This window comes from Prunus mume, linkage group LG2 (genome assembly GCF_029339155.1).
Source record: "Prunus mume cultivar Tortuosa linkage group LG2, ASM2933915v1, whole genome shotgun sequence".
Taxonomy (NCBI): domain Eukaryota; kingdom Viridiplantae; phylum Streptophyta; class Magnoliopsida; order Rosales; family Rosaceae; genus Prunus; species Prunus mume.
The window spans coordinates 42,909,921-42,919,852 of NC_142699.1; positions in this window are offsets into that span (position 1 = coordinate 42,909,921).

Genomic DNA, 9,932 nt, shown 5'->3' on the forward strand with positions numbered 1-9,932 from the left:
TGCTGGGAATAGGGTTGTAAATGTTATAAAATTAAGAAGATTTTGAAGAGAAATTTGGAAGAAGAGAAAACAATGGAAGAACAATTCCAAAAGCTCAACTATGAGTTCCTACTCATCTAATCTCTTGTGTTTTTCATTCATTTTTTGTGACTATTTATAGGCATAGGAAATACATAGTTTACTATATAAGTGGTAGGTTTCAATCACATCACAAAGGTATAGTGGGAGAAGTAAGTATGGTGGGTATATGGTGGACATCCATCTTAATATGGATTTACAATACTCCCTCTTGGATGTTCACCATGCATGGAATTGTTAGAAATATGCCCTTAAAGCCAACTAATTATGTAATAGTTAGAGTTGATGACATTTTTGATAAAAGACATATTATGTTATCAATGGACAAGAAAAGTTGTTTTATACATTAAATCATCCTATATTATCTTTCAATATGTAAAACAATCATAGTCCAAGGAATACATAAGTGGATATGAGAGCTATGTAATGAGATTGCATACATGGAGACTTCTCATCATCCCTAAATCCTGAATATGTTCATGGTCATAGAAATATTGATTCGGCGTCAATATTCCGCAAAGACCAGTGCCCACAGTATCATCTCTATATGTAGGGAATGACAAGGTCTCAAGTCATTAAGTGTGGAGACACATCAATATGTGTGTAGGTGCTTATAGAAGAACAAGTACACTGAACGCGATCCAACACATGAGTTACAATATGGAAGTCTTTACTCAAATGTCAAGCTATAACTCATAAATTGCAATGGTGCAAACTAATCCTTAGACTTGAGGCATCATAGATGTTTTGTGACTATGTTGTTAATCTTTGAGAGCACTATACGATCATGCTGAATTAAGCATAGATTAAAGGTGTTCATCAGGATTCTCAATAAAGTCATGGAAGCAAATGAATGTACAACAATGAATCTCTACTCTCAGTAAAGGAGAGAAAATACTCCAAAATATGATTGGTCAAATCTCTGCTCAGAGTAGTGGATAAGACTTGAAAGAAGAAGTTTTCAAATCTTACTAGGATGATCATATAAAATGAATGATTCACATTAGGATATTGACAATCGGATTCCATGATCTAATAATGTGAATAAGAAGTATTGACATAAGAGAAGGATTCAATTGCACGGTTATTCCAATTTGAATAAGTTCTTTCACAATGTCTTATTTAGCTCGGATAACCGTGACTTGCTGCTAGGCGACAACTATGGTTTGTGGATGTCCTAAAAGGTTTAAACTAACCTTTATTAATATGAAGAATTAAATTGTGGAATTTAATTCGTATATCATCTCTAAGGAGTTGAGTCAACCCATTATCTTACTAAAGGGAACCTACGGATTTGCACACCCAAAGAATGTGATTAGAGGTACAAATGAGAAGAAATGAAATGAGGAGACACAAGTCAATGGTTGATAATCAAAATATCAAAGTCAAAGGTCAAAAGTCAACATGTTGACCGGAGAAATTGACCAAAGTCAAATAGTTCAATCATGTCAATTAAATAAGACTATAATTATAATTTAATAGTTAATAAACACTTACACTCCATTTTATAACTAAAAAAGGAGTGTAAGTGGATAAAATTGGAGTGGAAAATCATTACCCTTAAATTATAATTAAAAGATTAATTATGGAATTAATATTGACATATAGAAATATTGGATTGGGCTTTTAAATATGATTTAAAAAGGTAATGGACAAAATAACCCAAAAGGCTATTGGAGATAAGTGACATAAGATGACATGACCTATGGACCAAATGGAGCCCCAATACCCACCGAAAATTTGGCAACTAAGGGAGAGCTTTCCCCTTGCCTTTTTGTGTTATCCTATATAAGCTAAGTGTTGGAGAAACCCTAGCTAGAGTTTTTAGTTTCCTACTTTGGTTAATGAGTGATCATCTTTGTATTTCATCTTCCATAAACCAAAAATTGGTCCAATCAAGAAGTAGACTAGCATCCATACTTCTTGATTGCCTTCTCTTCATCTCTATGAGCATTTGGTGTGGTGAGGTAGAGGACTTCAATCTTTGAGCCTTAAGGTGAAGGAGTCAAAATCAAGATAAACAAAAGGTCTTTCCAACAAAGGTGTTCATTCTTGAGAAATCAAGAAAAGGTCATCAAAGGTTAAGATCTATTCCCTTTTTCCCTTTTCTATTTATGTTCAAAGAGACTAGGCTAAGATACTTGGTTTAAAATGAAAAAGGTTTAGCTCAACTAGTATAAACAAAATGAATCCGCCATTTAGAATGTTTTTGTTGTATAGGTTGTGGATAAAGTTCATTTCCTAAGCATTAGATACATGTTTCCTTCAGGATGTTGAGCAATAAGGCCCTTTCGCTTTTGGTGCTTCTGGTTCACTGTTCACGCAAAATTTTTTGTTCTTATGATCTTTCTGAAGCATTGGTTCTGTTGTAGCGGCTTTTTTTGTTCCAGTAGCTATAGATGGGCATAAGCTGCTATAAATAGCAAATGGATGAAGTTGCCCATGTGCCTGAGTTCAAGAATCAGGCCCCAAGAGTGCTTCGAAAAGTTCGTGGAGTCTTAGGAAGCACTTTGGTTTCTTTCACCATTAAGACAGACAGCTACTTACAAATCAATATTATGGCGTGGCCTGAGAAGCTTGTGACATAGGAGCTGACCGTTCATGAGTTTAGCATTAGAGAGAGAAAGCTTGGATTTCTTATGATAAACAAAGGTTCAAAGCTAGGGGAGAGGGAAATTTGGGAAGAATTGTTGAGGGAAGAGAGGAGGATGAAAGGATGGGCAGCTTAAGAAGATTTTCTAGCAACTTGACGATTACTTGGTCGTGCTCTAGATGATTTGCCAGAAGAGAAGAGAAGAAGATAGGAGAACATGGCTTGAAATTGAAGGTTCTAGCAGTGAGTGAGGATGTTTGCTCGTTCTGGATATGTTGTTCTACTGGGTAGGAGATGCCCCCTTTTACAGGCGCTGGAAGCTCCTTCCCAATAAACCTTAGTTGGTTCTCCCCAATTTTGCCAAGTCTTCTCCTCTATTTCACTTCACTTCCTTTAATTCAACTCCTTTTTATGAAATTTCCTTAATCCAAACACACTGGGACAAGATTTTTTGGAGCTCCAGAGTCTTCATACAGCTAGTCTCTACCATACCTTCCATCTCTGGCAACGCTCTCTCCTCATTTCCTTTCTTATTTTCTGGCACGAGTTGGTAAAGGAAAGAAATTGGTAAAGGTGCTTATCTAAAGGGTGTTTTACTCCTAGTAGCCTGCACACGTGAATTTCCTTTGGTTTTAACAATGGTTTGTTTTGGATTTGGCTCTAGTAATGTGCTGGAGATTTTCAAGATACTGGGCCACTTCCTAAGGTGATGGGCCACTTTTTCTCTCTCATGCTTACCCATATGTTCGAGCTCAAGAAATGAGCTCGAGTTTTGGTGCTCCCAAGCAGCCCAAAACTTCCACTTCTTAGACCATCAATGGGCCCGTGAATACTCGTAACCATCTATACCACAGCCCGCTCAGCAAGCCCCAGACATTCGCATGACTTGGACCCACTTAAGCTTGTAGCTTGGCTTGGTGCCAAAGTAAAGGTTTTTCGCTTGGCGTTGCGTATTATTTGGTGTGCTTGTGCTCGAGTTTTGCTGTATTGTAATAGGCTATGGCTGGGCTAAATGGCACTCGACGAGATAATAAGCGCGGGTTCATAGAGCTAGTACATTTTACAGGCTTGTTACGACCTTTCTGCGTGGCGGATTATGTATTTGTTTGGCATGGCGCGTGGATCATAACTCGTGCAAGCATACACAACAAACTCTTGCGTACACCAAGTCGGAGTTCTTCCCTAGTTAAGTGTCGTACTGGGCTAGAAATATATTAGGGCCCAACCTTGGATTTTTTAGGCCTCAACATCTGCAAAGACTCTTTTTTATCCTTTATCTGTTACCGCTGAGTAGCTGGGTTTCATTTGTAATGTTTATCACTCTTTGTCTTGTTAGATTTAGTTTTCCGATCTATTGTATGCAAGAACCTCCATTTGGGATGTATTCTTCTTGTACATCTCTTGTATATATTTGCCCATATATTAATGAAATTATGCTTGTTCTATTAAAAAACATAAAAGAAAATTCGCCATTATTGTCTATTTCAAAGAAGAAGATAAAAAAAAGGATTTTGTTGTTGGGGTGGTAAATAGCCCACAGAACAAGGCATTGGTCTAGTATGCTCTTATGGGCCATAATAGATGAGGGTCAAAATGGTCATTACACCTTGAGGGCCAACCAGGTCCCACCTTTCAGCATATTTCCTTATGCAAGTAGGAAAAGTAAAGAACTCCTAATCCAAGCAAAAAAACAAATTCAAACACATAAATAAATAAATAAATAACAAATATCTGTCATTGATTGTTAAAAATGGCGAAATAAAAAACAACAATAGCAGGAGCATGAGCAAGCTATAGTAGAAGCAGCAGCAAGAGCAAAGAGAAGCCATTGACGATCCCAAATTCAGTTAATTTCTTCTCGGAGTTGGAAGTAAATGCAACAAAGCTTCTTGTACAACTCAACAGATCATCGTGCTGCAATGGCGGCAGCACTGAAGAAGAAAGCAAAAGCAGAGCAACTCCTCCTTCTCATCATGATGATCTGGTGTGGTCGTCGTTCTCCAAATACAAAACATTAGGACTTGTTTGATATTCTACTTGAATCCAATTTTATAAACTCAAATTCAAGAAAGAAAAAAAAAACACCCCATTATTAAAAACAAAAAAAAGTGAGATTTTATATATTTTTTCTCTCTCCTCTCCTTCTCTCGACTCGCTCTCTCGCGTTTCCCTCTCTCCACACTCTCTCTCTCCTCCTCCTCTCCAAGCGCGCGCGCTCTCTCAATCTCTTGAGGATGAACCTTCTCTCTTCACTTCACTCTTTAATTGGTTTCTTCATTTTCTATTTCAGTTCAAAAAATTGGTCAATTAATATCATAATTATCTCTATTATTATAAAGCAAGGCCAAAAACAGTTGAGGTCACAGACTTCACCAAAAAAATTTGGACAAAAACTCCCCCAAAACAAAAAAATTCATAACTATCCTCCAACTCCATCAATCCCATAACCTCCTTCATAACTCAAACATCCTATCTGAGTAGTCTTCTTTTGCTCCATCCTCTCTCTATATTACAAGATTATATGGTGGTGTTCCTTTTCTTCAAATTAAAGGTAAGGATTATAATATCTCTCAATTTTATTTAGGCCTTTGATTATAGTATTTTTTTTAATCGCCTTTGATTTTAGTTTGCTGCAGGAAACTGTAGATGCAAATCTCTGTTTGGCTTCCGAGAAGATGAAGAAAAAGAATCAAAATAGTTAAAAGGTTCAATCCGATTGCATTGTTGTTCTTTCTTCAGAAATTATAACATGTGAAAGGGCTTATATGTTGTGATTCAAAGCCTAGCTCTTGCTTATTTTGTTTGTTTTCTTGTATTGTTTCGTAGAATTTTGGAAGAGATTGAAGGCCATCATCATGCATGTTGTTCAGGAGCATATGAAGTCCTACTACTTGCTACATATAATTGATTTACAAACATTTATGCCATTGCCAGTAGCAAGAAAAATGAACATTCATGTAGCTTTTCTTTCCTTAATTTAAGAATTCACATATTTGTTTTTGTTCATTAAGAATTGACTGATCTATTTTTCTTTCCATTTTTATCTTCATTTAATTTTGTACTTTTGCAAAGGCAGGAATTAATGTGTAGTTTAACCATAACTTTGCCATACTACATAAGATTAGAACCTCGACCTTTTTGCAGATGATGCACAATTAAACAGCAGTCACATTTCAACGGTCAACTTCCTTTCTTGGGAAGCAATTAAACCTTTTATTAAAAAAATAATTACTGAAAATGCCCCAAAAGAGATCACCATGATTCCAACCAACTACCAAAAAAAACTCGCTATATTTCCATTAAGCTTTGGGCCGTTGTGTGCGAATAGATTTGAATTCTACTTGGGATGGTAAAAATCCTATTGGGTCTCAAACTCCAAACGAGGAGATTTTAGGGGCAAATCAAGGACGGGTGTGGAGATCATTGAATTTTAAAAGTTGATGATTGACAACAGACCAAGGATAATATTGTTATTCCCATCTTCGCATTCACTATTTCCTACACACATGTTATGTAGAGTCGCTCTTCATTGCTGTATGACTACACCATAACTCCTTCGACACTCTTCATTCCTCCTCCTTCACAGTCGTCTTCCTTCTTTGATTCTCTTTTGTTTCTCAGCGAGTCAGTGACTAAAAGGAAAAAGTTATCTTCTTTCTTGCTTCTCTTATATGTTGATTTTTTTATGCAGTTAGCTTCAAGCTCTAATAATAACGAAGTTAAAAGAGTTACCGTTCAAGATGAGGAGGTTGATAATAATGAGGAATATGTAACATTCTCATATTTAATGACTCTCTTTAAATAAAAACAATTAAAAGCGTTTTCTCTTATGGTTAGGTTCCCATTCTCTTTTGAATAATTATAATGCCTTTCTTTTATATATGGTTAGGTTCTTGTTCAAGAGTCTATCAGTGAAACGGAGAACGTGTCTTTGTATTTTAATTGAAGCTATGAATGAGGAAGCATAAGAGTTCATTGAAATTGTGGGATTTTATTTGATGAATGTGTAGTTTGTTGTTAATATTTTTTTGTGGTAGGTTTTATAATGGTTGGCTTGGATTTACTTGTGCTTACTTTTTATTAAGTTGTGGACTTATTTTGTTTTGTGAGATCATGATGGACTTTTTGGTTTCTCTTTTGTTGATGAATGAGTACGATTGTGAACTTTGTAAGATATTGAGGGGGGTTTGGACTTTTTCATTATATGATTTTTATTAGTTTTTCAAATTAACTTATAATTTTGAGTATTGAATTGAATTTTATAGTTCAATTGAATGTCATTGTTCCCTCTTTTCAATCGATGGGAGGAGTTTTGTTACTTCTTTGGTCAAGTGTGTAGGCGTGCCACCACCAAGTCACAAATTTAGTGTGAATGGAATATAGTAAATTGAGCTTAGACCCATAAAATTCATTTAAAATTACCTACAACCCTTTCCTTTAGTTTTCTATTTAAAATACCCAATTTTTTCAAATAATACCCGATGACTAGGATCAAACTAAGTAAGTTATCTAATATAACTTAAAATCTGATTTTTAAAATTTTTCGGATTCCAAAACTATCCCTATTTATAAGTTAATGTGTTATGGGGGGTGTAACTAATGACACCCGTTGAATTTGGAGATATCTCTAAATAGTTGTAATGGATGTAGAACTAATTTAGAAACTTATTTGAAATTAAATATTAAATTCCACATTAAAGTATTAGTAATCTATTTTTGAATTAATGATGTTTTCCTTCTATGAATTATGACTAATAATCTATTTAAAGTATTAATAATTTAAATTCAATATTAAATTTAAGAATTAATGTTGTTTTCTCTTTATGAATTATACGACCAGTATTCTTTTTTAGATTAGTTTTATGAATAATAGTGTACATTCTAATTATGTTGAAAAATAATTTGATAATCTATTTATTGTTTTGTTTTTAAAACATTTTTTTTAATGAACCTATTTTTTCTCCAAATATTGTACCCTTTTTTTTTCTTTATTACTTGTTTTATGAAAAATAATTTGATCATCTTTTTATTGGTTGTTTTATGAAAACAATTTTTATTTATTTAAATGAGCCTATTTTTCCTCTCAAAATAATGTTCCTATTTTTTTTTCTCCAAAATGTACCTAGTATAATGAACCTATTTTTTTCTTCTCTAATAATGTACCTATTGAAATGCATGGGGTGATTGATATGTTATTAATAGGGAGTTTTTATTACACTTATGGCAGTTAATGAAATGCTTGGAATAAATTATATATAAAATATGAAGTCTGATGGCAAAGATATAAAAACATAGGAATACTTCGACCTCTTATATCCTACTGGTCATTTAAGTTTGAAATTGAGTTTTACACATAGATTTATAGAATGATGGGTATATGTCTAGGAAATAGAAATTGTATGGACCTATATTGGACAAGCACGTAGATGATGTGTACAAGATTTGATTCTAATCAAATAAATTTTCGGCCATGCAAGGAACCTCCTCACGGCCTAGTTTTCTCACTACCTCATGGTCAAGTTTTTATGTGAACAATCAAGTAATGTGAAGTGGGTGTAAATAATTATCTTATTATTTTATTTTATTTATGTTAAGATTCAAAGCCATGGTGTAAGTGTGGCAGGTGAGAATATGGCAGAAGAAACATGTTATGAAAGCAGAGGTTAAAATTAAGCTGGAGCAAACTAATGCCAAGTACGAAGCAGCTACAAACAAACATAGGTGGGTGAAGGTATTTAAGGAATGAGACTTTGTGATGGTGTTCCTGAGGGAGGAGCAGTTTTCAATTGGTACCTACAATATATTGAAGCCAAGGAAGTATAGTCCATACTGGGTGCTTAAGGGCATCGATGATAATGCTTATGTGGTGGATCTTCTAGATTCCATGGGGATTTCTAGTACTTGCATGTTGCTGACTTATATGAGTTCCATGGTGATAATGAGGCTTTGTACCATGAACATGGGTCGAGTTCTTCTGAAGCGGAGGGGACTACTATAGAACATATGGAAGAAAGAATTCAAGAGCAGCTTGATAGGCATAAACCAAAAGATGGTAAAATACAAAGTGTGTACATTTGGGATCCGAGTTCTCTCATCTTTCCCGTGGACTCTAGAATGTTCTCTTCAGGTTATCGTTTAATTTCCTTTCATCATTAGTTGGATTTAGTTTGTAATTTTTTTTTGTGTGAAATTTTTCCTGGTGGACTCAACCCAAGAGGATCATCATAACTCTGAAAACCCAGCCCATGATCTGAGAACACTGGCTTATCTCATTCATGTGTATTATTCTAGTGGTTATAAGTTATAACCAATAAATCCAGGGTAGAAATTTGTATGAACATGCAAGTTACCAATGAGTCGAGGTTTCATGATTGTAATTATCAAGTAGTGTTAACAATTCCAATCACCAAGCAAACGCCATGTGATTGGGGGTGGATATGAGTTGAGTTGGGTCGGTTTTAGTTCCAACCTGTAACCCAACTCGATATATAGCAGTTTATATATGATTTCTTGGATCCAAGACCCGCTTATTAATAAACCAACCCAACTCAACTCAAACTTTTTATGATCGAGTTGGGCAGTTCGGTCGCGTTAACTCAAAATTGAGCATACTTTTAAGTTTTGGTTCCAACCCGTTCATAGCAATTTATGATTTTCTGAACCCTAGACCTGCTCATTTTTAGGCCAACCTAACCCACTATGAGACAGTTCGATCTAATTAACTCGAAATTGTGCCCACCCTTACATGTTGAGTTAGAAGGCAAAAACAATTGTAGGATATAATACTTATTGGTTTACTCTCTTGGAAGTACTCATTCCAAACTTACATGAAAATCATATTTGAGTGAGTTATCTCAATTGGTGCATTTTGTTGAATTTTATGTACTTAGCATAAATGGTAGTGCACACATCACAATTTCCTCCTCAAAAAGTTACAAATTCATTCATGGTAGAATACCGTACAAGTTAGCTCTTTCAATCCAATATTACAAGTATGTGATATTTACACTTAAGAAATATTTTGGTTGAGAAATTGGGAGAACTAACCATTTCTCTAACACCTTCATGACTTTTAACCAACTTTTTTCAAGATTTAGAAATATAGTTACTTCAGGCAAGCTTCCTCGAACCTTCTCGAAGGGTTTCAATTGCTCGAAGCCCTTAAAAAAAGGCGTGAAGTCCCCTCAAGTTGATAAAAATCTAAAAAATCTAACTCTTTTAACATTAATTTGGGTACTTTCCAAAATTTCCCCATTATGTT